At 42.6% G+C, this 26,835-nt stretch overlaps 2 long non-coding RNA genes across 3 annotated transcripts; both read left to right on the forward strand.

Moving 5' to 3' along the window:
* Positions 1-7: 7 nt before the first annotated feature.
* Positions 8-18,509, forward strand: LOC140621192 (uncharacterized). Its single transcript, XR_012020942.1, has 5 exons — positions 8-790; positions 2,554-2,834; positions 9,334-9,444; positions 13,508-13,574; positions 18,429-18,509. It is a non-coding gene; the product is annotated as an uncharacterized lncRNA (long non-coding RNA).
* Positions 18,510-20,095: 1,586 nt separating this feature from the next.
* On the forward strand, positions 20,096-26,225 carry LOC140621191 (uncharacterized). Of its 2 annotated transcripts, XR_012020940.1 has the most exons (3): positions 20,096-20,240; positions 20,561-20,625; positions 25,547-26,225. It is a non-coding gene; the product is annotated as an uncharacterized lncRNA (long non-coding RNA). The 2 variants fall into 2 exon arrangements; XR_012020939.1 differs by lacking the exon at positions 20,096-20,240 and having other exon boundaries at positions 20,248-20,625.
* The last annotated feature ends 610 nt before the right edge of the window (positions 26,226-26,835 follow it).

Below are 26,835 nucleotides of genomic sequence, written 5' to 3' on the forward strand. Positions count from 1 at the left end.
GAGGGCGCCATTGTGCCGCTCCCGGGGCGGAGCCAGGGATTGGTCTGCGGGGCGCGGGGCAGGGCCGGGGCCTGCGGAAGGGGACGCTGTGGAGAGGAGAGCCGCTGCCTCGCGCCAGCCCTTTCTCAGGGCGGGGGAGGGTCTGACCGCGGCAGCGTTGAGCTCCGGGAGATGCTGACTGGGAGAGTTCCCCCCCTAAACCGGGACCTCAAGGACTCCGGTATTGAAGATCAGCGTGAGAGAAAAAAAAGAGTAATTTCCTGCCAAGGAGAAAATAGGGAACCGAAAACAGCGAGACGGATAAAGGCGGCTCCGATTGCAGAATTTAGGGAAGGAGTAACATGTTCACTGAGGTTGCTCACATGTCGATTACTTGGGCTGAGGAGTCCCCGGTCTCTGAAGGTGACCCAGAAGACCCAAGGGAACACCTGAAACTAAAGGCTGGGTGGAAATGGCTTCCCAGCCTGAGAGCAGTGGAGACTTCTTGATGTGTTCTGGAGTTAGTAATTATCACCATTTTAATTTTTGGAGACTCTTTATAAAGAGGATGAGATCAAGGCATTCATCACAGGTTTCACAGAACAGATTATTTTAAAATCACTGGTTAAATTAAGGGAATGTTTGGAGCAGTGGCAGATTATGAGCGGATGACAGTAAAAAGCAGTTTGTCAAAAGCTGATTCTAGGAAAGAAAAATGGGAAAAGTGAAAGGAAGAGCTGTTAGAGGGGGTGAAAATGTACAAGGAGAAAATTAAAGCAAAATTACTGAAAATGAGTCCTACAAAAATCAGGTAGGTGTTCCCACAAAACTCCACAATGACTTCATCATAGCAGACTGTAGAAAAGTGGTTCTGGAGAGAGAATGCAAGCAGCCAATCTGAGGCAAATATTAAAACGGTAACAAAAAATAGTGCTTCAGAATTAAGGGACTGTGAAGCCAGGTCCAAGAAGATATGTTTATATAGTCCGTTAAGAGAGACTCAAGCTACACGGGCTCTTTGATCCCTTCGAGGGGCTCCCTGTTCATTATTGATCAACAATGCAATAATCCTTTTTTTTAAATTTTACTTATTTATTAATGAGAGAGAGAGACAGACAGAGGCACAGGCAGAGGGAGAAGCAGGCTCCAGGCAGGGAGCCCCACGTGGGGCTCCATCCTGGGTCTCCAGGATCAGGCCCTGAGCTGAAGACGGTGCTAAACCGCTGAGCCACCCGGGCTGCCCAACAATGCAATAATCTTTGAGAGCCTCCCTGAAAGAAAGATTAGAGCCTTGGCCTGATTATGAGCCTCTCTCTGGTCTTGGGAGTAATCCTAGGTGCCTATTAATGTTTTTTTCAGAGATGAGAACCAGCAACATTACAGGTAGACCCTCTTTCACAGTGAGGCCTGAAATTGTTCATACTGGTGCCACAAATCCAGGCCTTGCCCACAATTTCCAGTTCTTCTCACCAACTGGAAAATATTTGCCCACACTTGTCTTCCTGGACCACCTCAGCTGTGGGGTCATAGGGACCTCCATTCTTTTCACCTCAAAAATGTCTCACCTAAACTCAGAAATCTAAAAGAGACTTTTTAAAGATTTTACTTATTGGGACGCCTGGGTGGCTCAGCGGTTTGAGCATCTGCCTTCGGCTCAGCACATGATCCTGGAGTCCTGGGATCAAGTCCCACATTGGGCTCCCCGCATGGAGCCTGCTTCTCCCTCTGCCTATGTCTCTGCCTCTCTCTGTGTGTCTCTCATTTTTATTTATTCACGAGAATAAATAGGCTCCCTGCAGGGAGGCTGACTTGGGACTGGATCCCGGGTCTCCAGGATCAGGCCCTGGGCTGAAGGCGGCACTAAACGGCTGATCCATCCACCCCACCCCCACATGGTTGTTGTTGTTGTTGTTTTTATTGTTGAGAGTACCTGCAGACACGTGCACCTTTAAGGTTTGTGATTTAAAAACAATTGAATTCACCACAAATGAAGCTCACCCCAAAATGTATCCTCTCGGAGAGACTGACCTGCCTTTTAATTTCCTATTTATGTAAATAGATTATCACAAATTTAACGCCTTTCAACAAATATTTTTAAGTTTCAAAAATAAGCTCCTCTGTGGAAGCCACTCATCCATAACAAATGGTACAGAAGTTTGTATTGTCTGGAGTCTATTAAAATTTTCCAGTTACTCCTTGAAAGAAAACTTCATTAAGTTTTGCCCACCCCCTTCCCTAGGAGAGTGCCAATGAGCAGGATCCCTGAGGCTCAGAGATGGCTTTTATTCAAAGCTACAGTATCTATCAGATAGCAATACAGTAACAATAGCTTGCATGTATTACACCTTCACTGTGGTTTGTACTGGTTTTGAATACTAAATCTCATTTAAACATCATAGCAAGCTAGCAGCAGGTGTTAACTACCATCACCACTTAGTGGAAGGAAACTGAAGTACAGAGTCATTAAGGTAATTTTCCTAAGGTCACTCAGCTTGTAGATGGCAGGTGTAAATGCTGGCATGCTGAGGCACTTTGGTTCTATGGTATGTGCTCTTTTTTTTTTTTTTTTTTTAGATTTTATTTATTCATAGAAGACAGAGAGAGAGAGAGGCAGAGACAAAGGCAGAGGGAGAAGCAGCCTCCCTGCAGGGACCCCAACTTGGGACTCTATCGGGGACTCCAGGACAGCCTGAGCTGAAGGCAGACATTTTAACTGCTGAGCACCCAGGCGTCCTATGGTATGCACTCTTAACTGCCGCACCCTTGAACCCAAGAGAGAGAGACTTGGGCTGGCTTACAAGCCCCTTTTTTGGCTTCCTTTCCCACTGAGAGAAGAAAAGAATGATGTAAAAAAGGTAAGTTGAACTACCCAGCAGCAGCATGGAACCTGTCCAGATGTAATGTTTCTCCTTGAGGCCAGGTACTCTAGCAGGCAGGGATGACAATGAAAGAACCCAGGTGGGATGAAAGCCAGTTCAGCTGCCTCATCTGGAGAATTTTCTTGATCTATACAGACAAATAAACTTTTGTGGGATACCTGGGTGGCTTAGCTGTTAAGGCCTTCGGCCCAGGGGGTGATCCTGGAGTCCCAGGATCGAGTCCCACCTCAGGCTCCCTGCATGGAGCCCGCTTCTCTCTCTGCCTATGTGTCTGCCTCTCTCTGTGTGTGTCTCTCAAGAATAAATAAATAAAATTTAAAAAAATAAATAAACCTTTGTGAAGAAGGTCAGTTGTATGGTGTTGGATGGTGACTTATTGTTTTCACTTTGTAGTATATGCAAATAATGAATTATGTGGTACACCTGACATGAATATAATGTTATATCCCAATTTTACATCATTTAAAAAAAAAGAAAAATGCACCTTTGAAGCAGCACCAATGCTTCAAGAAGTCACCACCCCAGAAGGCTGGACCCTTGGGGTTTTGCAGTTATTTCAAACAGTACTTTGTATTAAACAGTGAAAGAGGAATTATGGCACCTCTCTGAGCTTGTTACTTGCTTGAATTGTTTTTTTTATTGTTTTTTGCCTAGCAAAAGACTGCAAGTGGGCTGGGTGATACTGGGCAATATTGCATGGATGCCCTTTGACCATTTCCTCATCAGGGCAAGCCAGAAAAAAGGCCTGGCTTGGACATTAGTTGAGCTAAGGTCTGTCTGTCTTCATTCTGAGTTGTAAGCTTTTAGCTTGATTATAAGTTTTCCCATCCCAAAGTATGTACAATTAAATGCCTTCATTTCTATGGGGCTCAGGAGAGTCAGGAAACTTCATTTGGATTAAGACGTACATCAATGCCAGTTATATCTCAATAAAAAGTGGCAAGAAAAAAAGATGCACTGGATGCAGGGCAGCTTGCAGCTCTTCTCTGTCTCTTTTTCTCTTTCAGTAACTTCCATTTTTAAAAAAATATATATATGGAATATTTAAAACGTGCAGAAAATTACAGATACTTTACAAATGTAAGACAGTTGACATTTTGATATATTGACTATTTCATTGTTTGGGGACAAAAACTTAGAGGTAAACCAGTGCTGTGAGGTACTTTTCAACCTTTTTTTTTTTTTTAAGATTTTATTTATGTATTTATTTGAGAGATAGTACACATGAACAGGGGCAGAGGGAGGAGCAGACTCCTCGCTTAGCAGACAGCCTGACCCAGGGCTGGATCCCAGCACCCTGGGACTATAACCTGAACAGAAGGCAGATGCTTAACCAGCTGAGCCACCCAAGTGCCCCATGAGGGGCTTTTCAACTCTTTAAAAAGCAATTACTGTAATACAATTTTTGAATGATGAAATATTTCAAAATTTGAGAAAAATTTTGAAGTTAACATCAGTGGGGAGTTTTAACGTCTTGGATTAAAGAAGTAACAAGATGTGCAATCTTTTACATACATTGTTTTGAAAGAATATGCTGTGATATAAGATTGTATGGGTAGATGTGTGCTATCTTTTTTTTTTTTTAAGATTTTATTTATTTATTCATGAGAGACACACAGAGAGAGGCAGGCAGAGACACAAGCAGAGGGAGAAGCAGGCTCCATGCAGGGAGCCCGATGCGGGACTCGATCCCGGGTCCCCAGCATCACGCCCTGGCGGAAGGCAGATGCTCAACCGCTGAACCACCCAGGCATCCCAGATGTGTGCTATCTTGATCCAGTTTTGACATTCTGGCTAGAGGCTGGTCAGTTCCTCTTCTTGAACAACCCGTTAAGTCCACAACACCAAACATCTCCCTTATCTGAATTATATACTCTGGACCACTATACACCCACCCTGATTACCGCAGGGCCAAGTATCAGGTATCCTGGGATAGCCCCTGTACCCAAGGGCCCACTGAAATTATTCAAATTAGCCAATCCTAAACCTATTTGCCCTGCCTAAACTTTTCCTTCCACCAAAAATCACAATAAACCACAGTTACCCCTCACTCTGCCTCATGATTAACCTGGTGCTTCCCCCGAGTGACCTTGGGTGGCTGTGAGTACAGAAAACAGTTTTCTCTCTCTCTCTCTTTTTTTAAGATTATTTATTTATTCATGAGAGAGAGAGAGAGAGAGAGAGGCGGAGACACAGGCAGAGGGAGAAACAGGCTCCATGCACAGAGCCTGACATGGGACTTAATCCTGGGACTCCAGGATCACGCCCTGGGCTGAAGGCAGATGCTTTAACCACTGAGCCACCCAAGGATCCCAGTTTTCTCTCTCTGTATTAGCATCTGACCCCAGCATACCTCGCCCAAATTAATATGGTAAAAACAATTCCTTCCCACTGTAGCTTCTATTTTGAAACCATTGTGGTTGGATGAGTGGGAGGGAGCCTGTCCCTGCGTCAGCCCCACAATCCCCCTGAGTACTAATCCTTTGTTAGGGAGCATCCTGTTCTGCCTCCATTTGCTCATGGCAGACTTTGTGCTCCCCAAGGGCAAATGAACAAGAGGTCAGTATTGGCCAATGATTCCTGAGCTTCACTGCATGTGGCAAAGAGCTGATAGGACAGAAGTGTGAGCACAGGCCATGTGGAGTCCAGTCCTTCCTTGGAGAGCTGAATATGTGCTAAGTATTTTCATTATCTATGCTTTTGTTGAAAGTTCTTTTTTTTAATCCCTTGATAGTTTTTTTTTTAAGATTTATTTATTACTTATGATAGACACACACACAGAGAGAGAGAGAGAGGCAGAGACACAGGAGGAGGGAGAAGCAGGCTCCATGCCAGGAGCCTGATGCGGGACTCGATCCCGGGATTCCAGGATCGCGCCCTGGGCCAAAGGCAGGCGCCAAACTGCTGAGCCACCCAGGGATCCCCTCCCTTGAGAGTTATTAAGCAACAATGGTGTCCTGCTAACATGTATATTTTGACTACTTACAAAAAACATAAACCCCAAATGTTATCCTGCAAAACTAGAACAATTTTGAGATCTTTATCCCATAATAGGAGGTGTTAATAATATTGACTTTGAAAGTTTTTTACTGGGGGGCTTGGGTGGCTTAGTCAGTTGAATGTCTCCCTTCTACTTGGGTCATGATCCCAGGGTCCTGGGATCGAGCCCTCGTGTCGGGCTCCCAGCTCAGCAGGGAGCCTGCTTCTCCCTCTTTCTGCTGCTCCTGCTGCTTGTGCTGTCAAATAAATCTTAAAAAAACCAACCAACCAACCAAACAAACAAACAAAAACCCAAGTAAATAAAATCTTTTAAAAAAGAAAAAGGTTTGGTTTGGTTTTGTTTATTACCTACCAACAGGAAAAAAAGGGGACAGTTATAAGTTAAAGAAGATCAGTTAAGTAAAGTGGTTTGGTATTGGGTGACAATGAGAGAGACAAAAGGGGGGGGCTTACTCTTCCATACAAGAAAGAAAGAAAAAATACCTATATCACAGTCTCAAGTCAAGAATCACTAAAATTGGGCAGCCTGGGTGGCTCAGAGGTTTAGCGCTGCCTTCAGCCCAGGGTGTGATCCTGGAGACCTGGGATCGAGTCCCACGTCAGGCTTCCTGCATAGAGCCTGCTTCTCCCTCTGCCTGGGTCTCTGCCTCTCTCTCTCTCTTTGTGTCTCTCATGAATAAAAAAATAAATAAATAAATCACTAAAATGTCTTAAACTCATGCTTTTGTCAGGGCATCCAAGAGGCAAGCCACATCGAGGACTATAAAGAAACCAGGGTCATGGGATCCTTGGGTGGCACAGCGGTTTGGCGCCTGCCTTTGGCCCAGGGCGTGATCCTGGAGACCCGGGATCGAATCCCACGTCGGGCTCCCGGTGCATGGAGCCTGCTTCTCCCTCTGCCTGTGTCTCTGCCTCTCTCTCTCTCTCTCTCTCTCTCTCTGTGTGTGACTATCATAAATAAATTAAAAAAAAAAAAAATTAAAAAAAAAAAAAAAAGAAACCAGGGTCAGTGGCTTCATGCCATAGCAACTTGATTAAGCTGGAGGATATTGCCCAGAAATCTCTTCTCTGTGTGTTTAGATGTGGGGGGCTACAAGAGAGATCCTTGTGTGAGGTTTCAAGGGGCAGAACCTGCTGTTCTTATCATCATTGTTGGGTGACAGAAGCCAACCTTATAGCTGTGATACCTCCCCTGCATCCTCCTTTAACTTCCCCAACTCTTGGGCCAGATATGTGTTAAGCTCAGGAAGGGTCTTCTGCTAGATGCTCACACTACCAAGACTAGAGGCAAAAACAAGGGAGCTAAGGCGAATTTTAGCTCTATTTCCAACTTGAGTTCCAGCCATTCTGGCCTCTCCAGACTCTCTCATCCATCTTCCTTTCTAGACAGAGATGCTTAACCAGCTCCCACAATAGCATCCCTGTAACAAATTATACATACACATTACCTGGTGGCTACTCTTCCTCTCTCTGAACCTTGACAGATACAGAAGGCCACTCATGCTTATACAATAGATGGGTAATGACATGACTGTTTTTAGTGCCCTCCTGCTTAATGTACTGGGAGAGATAAATCATCTGGCCTGACAAGCAGTTACTTCTGCTGCTATCCTGACATGTGGCGCAGAAACCTCTTTTTGTTTTTGTTTTCATTTTTGTTTTTCTGTTATGGAGAGAGTGCAGTGGAGTTGGGGGAGAGAATCTTAAGCAGTCTCCAGGCCCAGAACAAGGCCCAACATAGGGCTTGATCTCACAACCCTGAGATCATGACCTGAGCTGAAATCAAGAGTTATACACTTAACCAACTGAGCCACCCAGGTGCCCCTAGTAGAAATCTTTTTGTAAAAAAGTGGTCTTGTGTACATTTTCCTAAAATGATATATTTTGGTATTTACATCAAATGTGTAATATATATCTATATACATTAAAATTTTCTGCAAGGATGTACCTAAAAGTGTTAACAAGGTTTCCTTTATGCTCCTCCTCTTCTGAATATTGAGATAACCACTTATTGCAATGATTCTTGTCCTTTGTCCTTTCTTTGTGATTTTTTCTGTTAAAAAAAAATACAACTGAGGGCAGCCGATGTGGCTCAACAGTTTAGCACTGTCTTTGGCCCAGGGCGTGATCCTGGAGACCTGGGATTGAGTCCCATGCGGGGCTCCCTGCATGGAGCCTGCTTCTCCCTCTGCCTGTGTCTCTGTGTCTCTGTCTCTGTCTCTCTCTCTGTTTCTCTCATGAATAAATAAAATCTTTAAAAAAAATAAAACTGAGTAAGTTTGAAGATCAAATTGGCCTTATCAAGTGATTCATGAATCAAGCAGTATCTCATCAAGCAGAGAGATACTCCAAGGAATTCTATAAAATGGAAGGCTGTTATAGAGAGGGTTGGGCAAGGAAGTCCATTGGCAAAGGAAAAATTAAAGTTGATTGGAGGGAGGAAAGAGTTTAAGGTGACAATGACTTTTCATTGGCTGAGCTGCAGCATTTTCCATTAGTTGGGGTTGTTGCTGGACAGAAGAATATCTTTCCTGGGAAACGTAGTAAAATAGTGACATCTTCCAGTTGGAGATGCAAGGCACCACTCTTTCTGTTGGGGATAACTGACTAGTGGTAGGGGATAAGAGCTTCCTCTAGAAGTCTTCCCAATTCCAATTTTAGTTCAGATTTTCTCGATTACTTTTCACATTTCTTTCTTTTGGTCAAGAACTATCTCTCTCTTTTTAAAAAGATTTTATTTATCTATTCATGAGAGACACAGAGAGAAAAGCAGAGACACAGTCAGAGGGAGAAGCAGGCTCCTTGCAGGGAGCCCGATGGGATACTCAATCTGCAGACCTGGGATCAGGCCCTGAGCCAAAGGCAGACCCCCAACCGCTGAACCACCCAGGCATCCCAAGAGCTGTCTCTAAAAGCATTGATGATCAAGAGTTATGCTTCTCGGGGATCCCTGGGTGGCGCAGCGGTTTGGCGCCTGCCTTTGGCCCAGGGCGCGATCCTGGAGACCCAGGATCGAATCCCACATCGGGCTCTCGGTGCATGGAGCCTGCTTCTCCCTCTGCCTGTGTCTCTGCCTCTCTCTCTCTCTCTCTGTGTGACTATCATAAATAAATAAAAAATTAAAAAAAAGAATTAAAAAAAAAAAAAAGAGTTATGCTTCTCAAGTTCAGTAGCCTTTGTTCTTCGGTGCCAGTAAGGACCTTTCCTGTGTGTTGTTTCCTATGTTAGAGGGAAAAATGCATGGACCCAAAACCACTTGAGGCCACATTTCAGTCACAAGAAAAGGTAGTATGGAGAATTTTCAGGCATTTCTTAAACCAAATTCTATATTTTGTCAAGGTCATAAGCATTGGAGATCATCTCAAAGTGCTGAGCAAACATCACACTCCAAACTTAGAGGCTTCATTATAGCAACTTCATCTGTAGGTCATCTGGGTGCCCTCCTAAAACAAGTTCTCTCCCTTTGCTTTTACAGGTCTTTACTGCCTAATATCAATGTTAATTTCATTGACTACCACCAGAATCTGAAGAATGATCCCTTCGTCAGAGAAAAAGTTCTTATACTTCCTCAAGGACCCTTTTAGAGGTACTAGGAATAAAATGTTAATAAATATAATAAGTCATCTACCTTGTTATCCTTAATGCCTACGAGTCACCAACCAATATATATGTGCATATATATACACACATATATATATCATATTTACTTCCAGATATATACTCTTAGAAAACTAAAATTACAGATTTCAAAAAGATAATATGTTACTTGTTACTGGAATTTTTTTTTTTTTTAATCCCTACACCCTACACCCAACATGGGGCTAGAACTCATGACTCTGAGATTAAGGATTCCATACTCTACTAACTTAGCCAGCCAGGGGCCCCTGGAATGTATTTATTCTTGCACTTGTTTTTGTTTTTTGACATTTATTTATTTTAGAGAGAGAGAGCACAAGCAGGAGTAGGGGCAGAGGGAGAGGGAGATGATTCTCAAGCAGACTCCCCACTGAGTGCAGATCTCAATGAGGGACTTGATCCCAGGACCTGAGACCACGACCTAAGCTAAAATCAAGAGTTGGATGTTTAACCAACTAAGCCGCCTAGCCACCCCTATTCTTGCACTTGCTAACAGACTGGCTAATGTTGTAGACATTATTGTAAACCAAATAATAAAGATACCATGTAGATGTGACTCAGAGAAACATAGATCATTGCACAAACCTCATTTCTTTCCTCATCTGACAACCCAGTTCCACCTCCTCCCTGGTAATAAGGCAGTCCTCTTAGATAGCTACACCATACCTTCCTTTACATATTCTAACTTCCTTCCCCACCCAAAACTGGACCTCTTAGTAGTCTTAAGAGGTTTCAGACAGCAAGAAAGTGAATAGATAGGCTTCCATAGAGTATTTTTCCCCTGTTTAATTATAATAAGAATGTAAAATAATTTTGGAATTGTCTATGGAAAATTGAGATTCTATTTCTGCTGCCAGTACTGCTGGTCACAAGCTTAGCACGCATCTGCCCAGTCCTGTGTGAAACGAGATCTTGATGTGATCACTACTTCTCACAGTTACCTGAAAGATGGGATGGTTTTATCTTAGTTTTACAGGTGAGGCACTTGTCTAAGATGTGAAAATGTGTTAAGGAAACCTAACTCAGAATTAGTCAGGAAGCCATGAAAGGAGGGCTCTCACACACACCATTCCTCACAGCTTGCAAAATCCAACAGGAAGGAAGGAGGATTTCCTCTCAGCTCAGCAACCAGTGAAAGGCCACCACAAATTTGCCTGCAGCCAATAAACTCTCATTTTTCTCCCGTGGACTTTTGTCCCAACTTCTTCCTTTCCCCTATAAAAGGATGCTCTCCTCCATTGTTCTCTGTATTTGCCTATGGTTTGCCATAGTGTGCTTGTCCCAAATTGCCATTCTTTTGTCATTCTCAAACTTGATTTTACTGACTGAATTGCTTACTTTTTCTTTTAAAAGGTTGACAATGGTTGTCCTGAATTTAAGCCAGTCTATCAAACCCTCAAGTCTATGTTCCTCTTAAACTCTCTACTAGACTGTACCTGGACACAGCCATACCTCATTTTATAGGCTTCCCTAATGCATAGATTACACTCACAATGGTTTAGTTACATATCAGTCCCCAAAAAAACATGATTCAAATTTTAGTTGCAACAGTGTATCAACTGTAATTGCATAAAATATAAACTTCACTGCCAGCTCTTCAGGTCACAAATCACTATATAAATAACAGATGTATATCATGGTAAGTGACAAGGCATATAAGTTCTCTGAAAGTCTGTCAATGATCACTGTGAATCTGTTGCTTAGCCCACATATGGACAGAAAAGCATGTGATTGGGTCACTTCTTGTCTCCCAAAATAAACCTAATGACATTCCCAAAGAAATGGATGATCAAAAGAAGGAATTGATCAATAAAGACAAAAGTACAGCAAATAAATGAAAAGTGATAATGCTGGGAGAGAGACTGGGCCTTAGTGTAAATGGAGTTATAACCAAAGGAGCTGACAGAGGGAATGTTGACATTGCTATTGTACAAGAGACTCCAGATCTGCAGCCAGAGGACGTGTTGAAGGAGAATTTAACATCAGTAAAGTGTTTATGATGAAAAGGTTAAAGATGTCCTAGAGGACATGATGCTGGCAAAATAACTTTGTGCTGGGGAATTCTAGGAGATATTTCTTGATGTTAGAAGTACAAATGGTAAAACAGTAGAATGTGATCCAAATATATAAAGGAATGTGACAATTGGCTAAAGAATTGAAAAGATACTTTTTCTGTCATAAGCTATAAAATGAAAAGAAGAGGAAGCATTATCCTTGGTAAGCTTTTATAAACAAAACACTTTCTCAATGTTTCTAATAAGTCACAGAATACAAAATAAATATTAGTTTTAGTAATGTTTTCATTTCCCAATACCCTTATAACAGAGGGTTTTTTTTTTAAGATTTTATTTATTTATTCATGAGAGATGGGGAGAGAGGCAGAGACACAGGCAGAGGGAGAAGCAGGCCCCATGCAGGGAGCCCGACATGGGACTCGATCCCGGGACTCCAGGATCATGCCCTGGGCCAAAGGCAGACGTTCAACCGCTGAGCCACCCAGGCATCCCAGTCAGAGGGTTTTTAATATTTTGGCAAAAACTTTAAAGATCACAGAAATAATAATTTTTCCCCATTGAACAATAAGATCTGTTTCCAGCTTCAATTTTGATGGTCCCATACTAATGTACAATGTGAGGAACACACAAGCACACATATACTCATAGCAAAGAATCAGTGTGGCATAAGAGGAAAATCACCAAAATAGCTTCCAAGCATTCTGGGTTTCTGTGCAACAATTTACTATTTGGGTGACTTTGAAAAAGTCATATAACTTCCCTGGGCTGAATCTCAACAGTGAAATAAGGAGTCTTAATAGTGACTCTCTTCTATCCTGGCCAGTCTGAGTACTGTTAATTGACAACAAACAAGTTAATATTGGTAAAGACCTTTCTCCTATCCTCTTCTAAGTGAGAGGGTAAACTGACTCAATCTACAATGGAGTCATGAATATTCAGTCTATAAATAAATCTACTGAAATCTGTAAATACAATGAAAAAATATTTCGGCATTTCCCAAAAATGTGAACTATAAACTCATTTCCTATTAGGGTGTTGGCTGACTTAGAGTAACAGAGTTGGTTTTCATTCGTCTTCACCACAGCTGGCAGAGAGCCTCACTTCCGTGGCTGAGCTCCTATGAGCATGGCTCTTCCTAGTGCCGAATGTATTCAGGCAACTGTCTTTTTTTTTTTTTTTTAAAGATTTTATTTATTCATGAGAATACACAGAGAGGAGAGAGAGAGAGAGAGGCAGAGACACAGGCAGAGGGAGAAGCAGGTTCCATGCAGGGAGACTGACGTAGGACTGGATCCCAGGTCTCCAGGATCACACCCTGAGCTGTAGGCGACTCTAAACCGCTGAGCCACCAGGGCTGCCCCAGGCAAATGTCTTTTAATTGTGGCTTAAATGTTTATAATATCTGAGAGGATGTCAAAAACCCCACTTTTGCTGTATTTAACACTTAAAATACTTACATGAAAGTTCTTCCTAAGGATTAAGAAATGCAATTACCTACTCATTTTGTTTTCTTTTTATTTTTTTTAAGATTTTATTTTTAAGTCATTTCTACACCAAATGTGGGGCTTGAATTTACAGCCCCAAGATTGAGTCACATTCTCTGTCTACCTACTGAGTCAAATAGTCCCATAAGGTACAATAGGTGCCCCATAAGGTTCGTTCTTTCTCTTTCTTTCTTTCTTTCTTTCTTTCTTTCTTTCTTTCTTTCTTTCTTTCTTTCTTTCTTTCTTTCTTTCTTCCTTCCTTTCTTTCCTTTCTTTCCTTTCTTTCTTCTTTTTATTGTGTGCATTTGTCTTTTTGGTAGATTTGTTTGTTTAAGTAATCTCTCTGCCCGATGCGGGGTTTGAACTCCCAACTCCAAGATCAAAAGTTGCATGTTCTACAGACTTGAGCCAGCCAGGCACCACCTCAACTCATTTTAAAGCAGTTTACTTTAAAAAGTAGTTAGCTTTCATTTACTTATCTATTCAATACTACTTGAGTCCTTTCTTTGGGCAGGAGACCATTCTAGGAGCCCTGGATACTCAGTGATTGAGCTAAACTTGATGCCTGTCTTTGATTACTGGTAAGCAACAAAGACATTTAACCCTTGTTAAATAAAACTGGATAATGTCATTTAAAACACATATTAACACCTACAGAAAAAGCCTTTCTGGCCATCAGCAAATGCTTGCTTAGAACTTATTTGAGCCCTGTGCTTAAAGGCATGGAAGACAAAGAGAATTAAATTGTTCTGTCCTTGCATTTAGAGAATTTATCACCCAGAGGAGGGATTTTCATTCTTTACTGATAAGGCATAATGTGTATCCTATCAGGCTTATCATATATTATGTCTTTTCGGAAAAGAATAAAAATTCTTAGGAGCCACAAGTTAACTAAAAAGACTTGGAGAATAGAAAAATGATTAAATCACATAGTAATAAAATACAAAGATTATTATAAAGACAACTCTAGGGGACCCTGGGTGGCTCAGTCAGTTACAGGTCCATTCAGCTCAGGTCATGATCTCAGGGTCCTAAGATTTGAGCCTTGGGTTTGGGCTCCATGCTAGGGCAGGGACTGCTTCAGATTCTTTCTCTCCCTTTGTATCTGCTCCCTCCTCCCTGCTCTGCTCACACACTTCCTTAAAAACAAAAACTTAAAATAACCTCTAATCAATCTTTGTCTAAAATATATATCGAGCACCTGATAAGAAACCTAATGTTTACTAAGAACTGTAAATAAAAGCCAATCACACTTAAGCCCTATAGGGAAAGTCAAGAGCAAGCCCTGATGATGCCTCATGTATAGCTCCTTCACCCTTCTTTCTGGCCCTGAGGGGTCAAATCTCTGTGCTATTCACAAATGGGACTTTATAAAAATTGCTTTCAGATTTTATTCATTGGATCACAGTGATTTCAGTGTTAATCCATGTTGGAATAAACTTTCACAGGTGACATGTGAAGTTTAATTTTCTTGTGCCTCCTTTTGAGAAGTATTACATCCACAGGATCAAAGTAGATGGCTAACAATCAGATGGCTGCCCCGCCCTCTATATTCAAGTGAAACTCTCCAAAGGAAACTGAAGCTTATTCTGAAGTCATTGGTATGAGTATTTCCAACTCTCTAGACTTAAGTAACAGGTTCTAACCCTCCAGGCAGAGTGAAGAAAGGCAGTGGCTTAGGGCAGAGACAGAACCAAGGAGAAGTCCTTTCAAAGTGACAGTTGAAGATAGTAGGATTTCAGTTCCTCCTTTCTTAGTCTAAAGCTGCATTGTGTGATAAGGAAGCCAGTTAGCCACACAGGGCTGCTGAGCACTTGAAATGGGCTAGTGGGATTAAGGATCTGACTTTTTAATATTTTTAAATTTATTTTTAAATAACCTCTACACACAATGTGAGACTTAAATTTATGACCCCAAAGATCAAGAGTCACATGCTCTACAGACTGAGCCAGGCACCCCTGACTTTTTTAAAAATTAATTTACTCATTGATGGAGGGGGCAGTAGGTGGGGTGGGGAATGAACAGAGGGAGAGAGAATCCCAAGCAGGCTCTGTGCTCAGTGCAGAGCCCTTTGCGGGGCTCAATCTCGCAACCCTTGATCTCATGACCCTGAGATCGTGAACTGGGCTGAAATCAAGAGTTGGACACTTAACTGAATGAGCCACTCAGTTACCCCTGACTTTTTATTTTAATTGTAGTAAAATAACAATATAAGTTGACCATCTTAACCATTTTCTAAGATCAGTAGCGTTAAGTACATTCAATCTTGTGCAAACAATCTCTGTACTCTTTTCGTCTTGAAAGCCTGAAACTCTATACATATTAAACAATTCCCCATTTCCTGCCTCCCCACAGTCCAGGGCTACATCACCATTCCTTTTTCTGGCCTATGAATCTGATCCTCCTTGAAGTGGAATCATGTGGTACTTGTCTTTTTATGACTGGTTTGTTTCATGAAGCGTTATGTCCTCAAGTTTCATCCATGTAGTAGCATGTCTCAGAATTTCCTTCTCTCTCTCTCCTTTTTGCCCCGGAGAGAGCATGAGAAGGGGGGAGGGGCAGAAGGAGAAGGACAGGGAGAGAGAATCTTAAGGATACTGCTGAATGCTGTGACTGATGTAGAGATCAGTCTCAGACCCTGAGATCATGACCTGAGCCAAAATCAAGAGTTGGATGCTTAACCAACCGAGCCACCGAGGTGCCCCGGAATTTCCTTCTCTTTTAAGGATGAATGATATTATGTTGTTTGTACAGACCACATTTTGTTTATTCATTCATCTATCAACAAATTGGGTTGCTTCCTCCTTTTCCCTATTGTAAATAATGCTGCTATGAACATTGGTGTACCACTATCTCTTTCAGATCTTATTTTCAATTATTTTGAGTATATCCAGAAATGTAATTGCTGGATCACATGGTAATCCTTTTCAATTTTTGAGAATTTGCCATGCTGTTTTCCATAGTGGCTGCACCATTTTGCATTCCTGAAGACAACACACTAGAATTCCATTTTCTTTACTTTCTTGCCTTAATTTAAATTTAAATATGGATAATTCATATTTGAAAATTTTTAACTATGTTTGGAACAACATAGATATGTGAATCTAATTTTTTAACTGTAAATTTTATAAAATATAAATATATGTTAAGTATTCCCAATAAAAATTTAACATCTGTGTTGAGATGTGCTGTCCAACAGAAAATACACACATTTCAAAGATTTACTCCAGTAAAAAATAATATAAAGTGTATCACTGATAATTTTATATATTGATTACATATGAAATTATATCTTGGATACATTGAAACAAATTAATTTTACCTGTTTCTTCCTACTTTTATAAATGTGGCTCCTACAAAAATTTTAAATTACATGCGTGGCTCACATTTTGTTTCTATTGGACAGCAAGCCTCTACTCCAACATAATGAAAATCACCAGATTCCAGAAGATAAACTCCTCCTAGGGTCCCAGTTGTTTTAATAATTGTATCTTCTGCCATTCATATCTATCTTTTTAAAAAATTATTTATTTATTCATGAGAAACAGAGAGAGAGGCAGAGACACAGGCAGAGGGAGAGGCAGGCTCCATGCAGGAAGCCTGATAGGGGACTTCATCCCAGGACTCCAAGGCTCCTGGGGGAAGGCAGGCACTCAGCCACTGAGCCACCAAGGGATCCCTATCTTTCTTTTATTATGGGAGAATTCCCTGAATGAAAACTTCCTTTTATTTTTTTAAAGATTTATTTATTTGAGAGAGAGAGAGAGAGCATGAAGTAAGCAGGGGCAGAGGGATAGGGAGAGAAACTTTAGCAGACTCCGTGCTGAGCGTGGGGCTTCATCTCATGACCCTGAGATCAAGACCTGAGCCAAAATCAAGAGTCCCATGCTTAAGCAACTATGCCACCCAGGCACCCTCTGAATGAAAACTTCTATTCACTGCTACCATAAAATGCCAGACCGTTACACCTAGTTCTCCAGTGACTATCAGGTGTTCAATTTTGGTATCCTATTTTATGTTTTGTTGGTATATCATATCATGTAATGCCTCTCACTATAGCATCAATTGACTCCTGTGCTTGGGGTGAAGGCTGGGGGCTGCAGAATAACATCTCACCGAGGAAAGCTCAGGAATATGTTAATATGTTTGCAGAGTAAAAGAGGCAGTTTCCTCCTTCTTTAATTTGACAATGCTGCCTTGACCCAACTTCTCTGTGCCTTTGTTTTGTTTTACTTACAGCTTATTTTCACTTTGAAAGCAGTCAGAAATCCTGGACTGATGGACTTCCGTGTAACAACAAAGTAGTGGGGAGCAAGTGTGGTCACTTTCAGTGGGTGGTGGCCACATGCCAGAGGGTATGTGGGGACCCAGGAAGGAACCCTGTTGGTTGGAGTGGGAAGAACCAAAAGCTAGAATTGAGGCAGAAGAGCTGTTGTTGTGACTGTATTTGACCCTCATACCAGAGTCACTCAAGATTATAACAACCATCACTATTACTCCAGTGCAGAAATAAAACTCTTCCCTGGAGGATAATTGTTCATAATTTTTTTAAAAAGATTTATTTAGGGATCTCTGGGTGGCTCAGTGGTTTAGTGCCTGCCTTCGGCCCAGAGCATGATCCTGGAGACCTGGGATCGAGTCCCACATCAGGATCCCTGCGTGGAGCCTGCTTCTCCCTCTGCCTGTGTCTCTGCCTCTCTCTCTATGTCTATCAGAAATAAATAAATAAATCTTAAAAAAAAAAAAAGATTATTTATTTGAGAGAAAGCGAGCATGTGCAAAGGGGAAGGGCAGGGGAGGGGTGAAAGATCCTTAAACTGACTCCTGGCTGAGCATGGAGCCCAACTCTGGGCTTGATCCCAGGACCCTGTGATCATAATCTGAGAGAAAACCAAGAGTCAGATGCTTTTAACCAGATGCTTAACCGAGCCACCCCGGTGCCCCAATTCATAACTTTTTAAAAATAAAATTAGGGATCCCTGGGTGGCGCAGTGGTTTAGCGCCTGCCTTTGGCCCAGGGCGCGATCCTGGAGACCCGGGATCGAATCCCATGTCGGGCTCCCGGTGCATGGAGCCTGCTTCTCCCTCTGCCTATGTCTCTGCCTCTCTCTCTCTATCATAAATAAATAAAAATTAAAAAAAATTAAAAAAAAATAAAATTAGTATTTTGGGGTCATTTTAAATCTATAGAAAGTTGCAAAGACACTACAGGGAATACCTACATACCCTTTACTGTTTCTCCTATATTTAATGTCTGATATAACCATGGTATGTTTGTCAAAACTAAGAAATCTGATTTTACCATTAATGTCTTTCTTCTGTTCTGGAAACCAAACATACAAGCCACAGAGCATTTAGCGTACAAGCTTTTTATATTCCAAGATCTCATCTGTTTAGCCATTCAGGTTAATGTTTTTTCTTTTTTTTTTTTTAAGATTTTATTTATTTATTCATGAAAGACACAGAGAGAAAGAGGCTGAGACACAGGCAGAGGGAGAAGCAGGCTCCATGCAGGTAGCCCAACACAGGACTCCATCCCGGACTCCAGGATCGCACCCTGGGCCGAAGGCAGGCGCTAAACCGCTGAGCCACCCAGGGATTCCGTTTTTATTTCTCAGGAGAGTATAAGTTGTAAGATTTTATTTTTTTGTATATGCTTACTTATAATTCTGAAATGGGTTTTTATTCATACTATGATGCCCATCAAAGACTACCCATAGTATGGTCAAACGATGAAGGGTAATTTGCTGCTGTAGTGAGGGAGTCTCAGGATGAGGGTGTTAAAAGTGGGCTTATTATGGTATATGGGCTTCTGCTAGGTGATTTTGGGGAGCGTCCAAGGAAACAGGTTCTGTTTTGGTGCTGTTAGAAAGCAGGGGCGATTCAGTGACTAGCTTAATTTTTATCTAGAAAGCGGGAGGAATGGAGAAGCAGGGCTAGCGTTGTCATGGGAGAAGCAGTAGTCACGTTAGCTGGGGATGGGATGTTATCATCTTTGTGCTTGCACGGTCTTTTTATCTGTTCAGGCACCATTAGAGTTGTCTTATTTTCTTCTACCTTGTCAGAGAACTCATTCTGATGTCAATATTCCACGGCATTGCTTAGGTTCATCAGGGCATCCAGGCTGGCGACCGATCATGGCTCTCGAGGATGCTTTTTCTAGTGCTACACCTGAACAGGATTAAGATAGCAAGCAGAAGGGGATCCCTGGATGGCTCAGCGGTTTAGCGCCTGCCTAAAGGGCCCAGGGCGTGATCCTCGAGTCCCGGGATCCGAGCCCTGTGTCGGGCTCCCGGCATGGAGCCTGCTTCTCCCTCTGCCTCTCCCTCTCTCTGTGTATCTCATGAATAAATAAATAAATAAATAACCTTAAAAAAAAAAAAAAGGCAAGCAGAAGACTGCTCAGCAGCTTTTGATACAGAGATGACGACGCTGGTCCCCGATGCCGCTCATTCCAACTGTGTACATCTGCTTAACCAGCAAGTCCACAGCAAGGGCGCACCAGCGGTCTCGTTCGGAGCAAGCCGGGTGGCCTGGTGTACGCAGCAGAAGCCCGAGGGCATTGACCTGGCGCGTTTCTCCAGCAACGAACATCGTCTGCCCCGGGACTGTGTCTCCGGCCAGGCCTGAAGCCAAAGCCCTGGCGAATCTACCCCCCAGCGCCGAGCCGCGAGCCGCGAGCCACAGCTGGGAGCACACGGCCTGCGCCCACCGCCGCCCTCGGAGCCGCCTTCCTGGCGCCGCCGCCCTGGGCCCTCTGCCCCCCTCGGCGGGAACCGACTCCCATTTCCTCCTCTCAGAGCGGTCTTCCGTCTACGCGTCTTCTGGGCTCCCTGGGTGGGGTGCTTTTAAAAAAAAAACAAAAAACATTTTTATTTATTTACGCATGAGAGAGAGGCAGAGACACGGGAGGAGGGAGAAGCAGGCTCCATGCGGGGAGCCCGACGTGGGACCCGATCCCGCGACCCCAGGACCACGCCCTGGGCCGAAGGCGGCGCTAAACCGCCGCGCCGCCCGGGGTCCCTTGCGGTGCTTTCAGTGTCGGTTCAGGGGGTCGGGATCGCGCGGCCGGCCGCTCCCCTCCCGCCCCGCCTCCGCAGCCCCGGCCCCCACCCGCCGGGCCCACGGATCACGCGGCGAGCCCGGCGCGTCACAAGGGCGCCCTCGCGGCCCCGCCGCCCGCCGCCCGCCGAGGGTCCACCGCGCCGCTCCCTGCGTCCTTCCAGCCGCGTCTTCGGGAGAAGAAGGTGGGGTTCCGCGGGGAAGGCGGCCGGCGGTCACGCCAGCAGCCGGAAGTGGGGTGGGGGCGCGGGCTCTCCGGGCAGCGGCCCTCGGGTGCTGGGGTGCGGCCGAGCGGGGACTGGGCGAGCCCGGAGCAAGCGGGCTGCGGGAAACGCCGCGTGCGCCCGACGGGCGGGAGTTGTGCGCCGGGGCCGGCCGCGCGCCAGGCCCCGCCCCTCGGGGCCCCGCCCAGGGCGCGCTGCCAGGGGTTTCCATGGTGATGGTAAACAAGCCTCAACTGCCTCAGCTACAACTGCCAAGTTCCCCGCGTTCCACCCTCCTCTAGGTGCTCAGAGGGACGATCGAGGTGCCGGATGTGAAGAGCGGGAGCGTGGAGACCCGGAGCCCGAGGTGAGGGGCGGGACGGGCGGCGGGGCGGAGGCTGAGGGCCGCACCGCTGGGACGGACCGAGAACTGGGCCCTCTGGGCTGGGGGCGGCGGGGCTGGGATTCGGCGTGTGTGTGTGTGTGTGTGTGTGTGTGTGTGTGTGTGTGTGTGTGTGTAGGGTGGATTCATTATAGAGGAAGCCAAGATTCTTGGCTCCAGTGGGGGTATTGCTAGTCCGTCTGGCGAGATGGAGACAAGGGGATCTAGAGGGCCCGACTTGGAGGGATGTCAGGAGAGCCCTAGACGGTGGGCATCCCGGACCTGCAGAGCCGAGACGTCTGCGCCAGCTTGCAGGGACACCTCGAAGGGTGCGACTTGGCGGGGCGGGGTGTTGGAGGTGGCGGCGGGGGGGGGGGGGTCTTAATTAAAGCCAGTATATTTACATATTTCAACAGTCACAAACTCGTAACAAGCCTTTATTACTCAAAAACTCTTTTCTCCATAGCCCCGTTTTCTACTCTTCAGGAATTATTTTCAAACCTTTGAACTTTTCTTCTTCAGAAATTTTACTTCTTCCTATATGCATCTCTGCACTTTATCTGCTTCACTAAATTTGAATACTTTGGTCTGAAATATTCTCTCATTGATTTCCTCTGCCTCTTGGTCACATTTTGCTGTTGCCTGTGTGTAGTCAGCCTTTTGCTTTTCTTTCCCTTTTTCTAGTCGTACTCTTTTTTTTTTTAATTTTTTATTTATTTATGATAGTCACAGAGAGAGAGAGAGAGAGAGAGAGAGAAAGAGAGGCAGAGAGAGAAGCAGGCTCCATGCACCGGGAGTCCGATGTGGGATTCGATCCCGGGTCTCCAGGATCGCGCCCTGGGCCAAAGGCAGGCGCCAAACCGCTGGGCCACCCAGGGATCCCTAGTCGTACTCTTTTTTTTTTTTTTTTTCCTAGTCGTACTCTTGACTACAATTTGCCCTGGTTCCTTTTTGATAGCTCATCTTGGAATGAGCCTAAATTCAGAGGTGTGGTTATGGGTCCAGAGCTTTGTCTCAAGCTCTCTCATATATTTTCTGTATGATCAAGATTTTCGTGTGTAGTTTTCTTTTTCCATTTTAAAAATAAGAAATATAGAGATGCCTGGGTGGCTCAGCGATTAAGCATCTGCCTTTGGCTCAGGGCTGATCCTGGGATCTGAGGATTGAGTCCCACATCGGGGCTCCCTGCATGGAGCCGGCTCCTCCCTCTGCCTATGTTTCTGCCTCTCTCTGTGTCTCTCATGAGTAAATGAATAAAATCTTTTAAAAAAATAAAAATAAAAATAAATATATTGTAAAACATGCCTTGAAGGTGAAAAGAATACTCCTGAACCTAAAATCTGTGTATCTACCACTAATCTTAAGAAATAGAACTCTACCCTTATAACCCTTGGTATAGTCTCAATCATCAACCCTTCTCTTTACTGTTTTTGAATTTTATTTTATAGAATTTATTTATTTATTTATTTATTTATTTATTTATTTATTTATTTATTTATTTGAAAGACAACACAAGTAGAGTGGCAGAGGGATGGGGAAAAGCAGGCTTCCTGCATGGCTGGATCCCAGGACCCTGGGATCATGTCCTAAGCGGAAGGCAGACACACTCAACCACTAAGCCACCCAAATGCCCCTCCTATGATTAAGAATCTCTTATGGTAAAAAAAAAAAAAAAAAAAAAAAAAAAAGAATCTTATGGTTTGTCTCCCTCTCTGATTTCATTTTGTTTAATTTTTTCCCCTTTTCCCCTATGATCCTCTGTTTTGTTTCAATTCTAGTCTTCCTATTAGACTTTTGTTTATATGGAAGGGGTGGTGCCACACTTGTTTTCTGTGGAGTTTGGCTGGGAGCCAGATGTTTATTATCTAAAAGTTTTCTGTCTTGTAACACTGCCCCTTTCCTGTCCTCTGGCTGGAAAAAGCATCTTTTTAAAAATCTGCATCCATTGACATTTTCAGATTGCTGGCTATTCTAACCATAGTCTGGGATATACGAGTCAAAAAGAAAACCCATGGACTCTGACATTATGTCATTTCTTGGGTCCCCAAATCCCTTTTTGATTTGCTGTTTTCTTTCTACATTTCAGTCTTATTTATATAATGTTCAGGATGGTTAGCTGTACGTAGTGGAGGAATATGAAGTGTATTTACTCTATCTTGTCCTGGACTGGAAGCTTTGCCTTCATTTTTGAAAGATATTTTTTACTATTCTACAATTAGAATCTTGTCTTTCAGTACTTTAAAGCTGTCGCTCCATTGTCTTCTTTCTTGCATTGTTTCGGGTGAGAAATCTGAATCTTATTTATTTAACATGTCTGTTTTTACTGGCTTGAGTTGGTTTCCTTTCCTTTTCTTTTTTTTTTAATCACTTGTTTTGAGTAATTTGATTAGGATGTTCTTTGGTGTAGTTTTTCTTCATGTTTCTTTTGTGTAGGGTTCAATGAGCATCTTGGAATTGCAGGTTTACAGTTAAAGTTGTAGGCTATCATTTTTTCAAATATTTTGTTTTGTTTTCCCCACCTCCCCTTACAATTGTGTATATATTAATTAGTCTGAAGTCATCACATAGTTTATGATGTTCTTTTCATTTGAGGGAGGACTTTTTTTTTGAGAAATGAACTTGATTGTTCTTTACCCATGTTTATTTTAACCAAAACTTGTAAAAAGAATAAAGCAAGATGGGGAGGCGTCCAGGTGGTTCAGTTGGTTGACTCATGATTTTGACTCAGGTCATGATCTCAGGGTTGTAAGGTTGAGCCCCATGTGCAAAAGCAGGGAATCAGCTTGAGATTCTCTTTCTCCTTCCCCCTGCTTGTGTGCTCTCTCTCTCTCAAATAAATAAATAAATAAGACCTTAAGAAAAAGAATAAAGCAGCTGGTTGCTTATGATCATAAACCATTAAGAACAATCATTTTATTGGTTCTGTTTATCATAACAATTGTTAAAGCCGTAGACAATGGGTTAAAAACTAGGTTTGATCATTAAGGTGAAATTCAGCTTCCATCATTAATTATACTCTGTAAATATACTTCCTATTGCAAACAAGTAAGCCAGTATTATTGGTTAAGTGTAAGAGTTTTTATTATAATTAACAGTTATAACTAAGAATATTACAGAGAAGTTACCAAATTTTGTCATGACATTTTAAGGCACTCTTGCCTTAATTTGAGAAATATTTGTATTCCCAGTATATTCAAGGCATCTGAATATATCCTTTTTTTAGTTGTATAGTAATACATATAATCTATGGATGCCTATTGTTCTGCAATTTGGAGCATTATTTCTTGTTCTTGAAGTATTACCCCAAATTAATTATCTTTTATTACCTTTTAGAACATTCATAGTTGGCTATTAGAATTTACAGTTTCATCCCTTATAACTAAAGCTCACACTTGCTCTTTTCTTTTGCACTGCATTTGAGATCATTGATTGCATCTTCCAGCTCACTATTTCACTGTACAAATTTTCTTCTGATATTTCTTTAATATGATGAGCATTTCTTTCAGATTTTGACACTATTTTTATTTTCTTTTTATGTCCTTTTTTTAAAGATTTTATTTATTTATTCATGAGAGACAGAGACAGAGGCAGAGACATAGGCAGAGGGAGAAGCAGGCTCCCTGCGAGGAGCCCAATGTGGGACTTGATCCCAGGACCCCGAGATCATGCTCTGAGCCAAAGCCAGACAGGCATCCCTTGACCTATTTTTAATGTAAGAATGAACAAAACTCGGGCAGCCCGGGTGGCTCAGCGATTTAGCGCCGCCTTCAGCCCAGGGTGTGATCCTGGAGACCTGGAATCGAGTCCCATGTCAGGCTCCCTGAATGGGGCCTGCTGCTCTCTCTGCCTGTGTCTCTGCCTCTCTTTCTCTCTCTCTCTCTCTGTGTCTCTCATGAATAAATAAATAAAATCTTAAAAAAAAATTAACAACTGTTTTGCATAAAGGATGTTCTTTTACAAGTGCCTTAGACTCTCATATTTCTCTGAATATATTATACATATTTCAAAACCTCCTGTTTAGTGTATTGGCTTAGTTTCCTTCAGTATTAGGTTTTGTCCTTCCAGTTGAGTAATGCTCTGAGAAAAATCAACACATTGTTTTTTTCTTAGATGTCATGTAAGAGTTTCTGCTGGCATGACTCTTGGTACTGTTCACCTATACCCTTTATTGACAACAGGATGGAGTGTGGTATGGTCCAGGTGCCAGGAGACGGGAGTGGTGTAGCATTCCCAAGGTATCTTGGGTGCTGCCAGAGCCAAGGGTACTTCTCTGCCTCACTGGTCATGCTAACTATGTCAGCCTGGGAGTGAACCCATAGCTGCTTTCCAGCCATCTGGGCTCAAGAAAGAGGGAGCCTCAGCACTCAGACTGTCTCTGAAGCTTCTTGCATCTTTTCAAGTTGTCCGTTCTGAGTGACATTTGGATTCCATTTGGATTCCATTCAATTGTAGACTTTTTGTAATGTTAGGTAGTGCTTACAGGCAGGGTGGACGTATCTGTACAAGCTTTGGAACCAAGAGTCTTGGGATTAAATCTCAGGACTGAAACATACTTGAAATTCTTTTTTTTTTTAAGATTTTATTTATTCAAAAAAAAAGATTTTATTTATTCATGAGAGAGAGAGAGAGAGAGGCAGAGACATAGGCAGAAGGAGAAGGAAGCTCCATGCAGGGAGCCCAATGTGGGACTCGATCCTGGGACTCCAGGATCACGCCCTGAGCCGAAGGCAGATGCTAAACTGGTGAGCCACCCAGGTGTCCCCATACTTGATATTCTTAAGGCCCCTTATATAATTTCATTCATCCTTACTTTCCTTATCTACAAAATGGGGAAAAATAATGTTTCTTATGTATTCTTGTTACATATATTAAGTGAAAAATTATTCTATTTTTGTTTCATTTTCAGCTACAAAAGATTGTACCCAAACTAGTTTGATGCTGCCCTATCCAGTGTCCCTTCTCTGATGCTTGGTCTTGAAGGCAGTGAAAGCCCACCTCACCCTGGTGCTATTTGCTGAGAGGTACAGAATTTCCAGAGTTGAAGATGGGGCATCAGGTGTTCATTTTTTGTTGAAGTCTAATCAGAAGATTATATCAAATGGACTTAAAAAAATAGAGAAGCCATGGAACACAGATATATTAAAGTATTCAAATCCCACAGAACTGAAGCAGATCGGTGTTGATGGGCAGTGACTATATAGTATTAGTCAAAACAGCTCAAGCTGATATAACTTGTTTTATAGGAAAACTCCACTGACTTCAGTCTAACCTTATACAGAGAGCCCAGGAACAATGAGCAGCTGTTATTACAGAAGTGGAAGCTGTGTAACCGATTTGCACCATTAACTTGTGAAATCAGTATTTTAAAAAAAATTTCCTTTTCAGTATTTTGTAATGCCTCAAAATGTCTCTTGCATTTTGAGCTTATTCCAATTTATATTGTATAAGTATACCTCAGAAATTAAATATGTATATTGAAATGATTTCAGCTATGTAAAATAAAACTTTTATACCATGTTGCTCTTGAACAATTCAAGAGAGAGACATGCTTTTGAAAAATTCAATTAAATGTATTAGGTTCATAATTTTTTAAATTTTAAATTTTTTATTCTAATCTTTCTTTAAAAAATATTTTATTTATTTATTTAGAGAGAAAAAAAGTGCATGAGCAGGGGAAGGAGTAGAGGCAGAGAGGGAGAGAATCTTCAGTAACTGTGCTGAGCATGGAGCCTCAATGTGGGGCTCAATCCCATGAGCCTCAGATCATGACCTGAGTAGAAACCGAGTCTGACACTCAACTGACTGAGCCGCACAGGTGCCCCTTTTCATCGTAATCTCTTTGTTTTTTTAAGTTGTTTTTTATTTTATTATTTTATTATTATTTTTATTTTATTTTATTATTTTTTTTAAAGATTTTATTTATTCAGGAGAGACACAGAGACAGAGAGAGAGAGGCAGAGACACAGGCAGAGGGAGAAGCAGGTTCCATGCAAGGAGCCTGATGCGAGACTCAATCCCGGGATCATGCGTTGGGCTGAAGGCAGACACTTAACTGCTGAGCCACCTAGGCTGCCCTTAAGTTGTTTTTTAAATTTAGGTAATCTCTACACCCAATGTGGGGATCAAACTCACAAGTCCAAGATCAAGAATCACAAGCTTTTCCTACTGAGCCAGTCAGTTGCCCCTCTAATCTGT

This window comes from Canis lupus, chromosome 29, assembly GCF_048164855.1.
Source record: "Canis lupus baileyi chromosome 29, mCanLup2.hap1, whole genome shotgun sequence".
NCBI classification, from domain to species: Eukaryota; Metazoa; Chordata; class Mammalia; order Carnivora; family Canidae; genus Canis; species Canis lupus.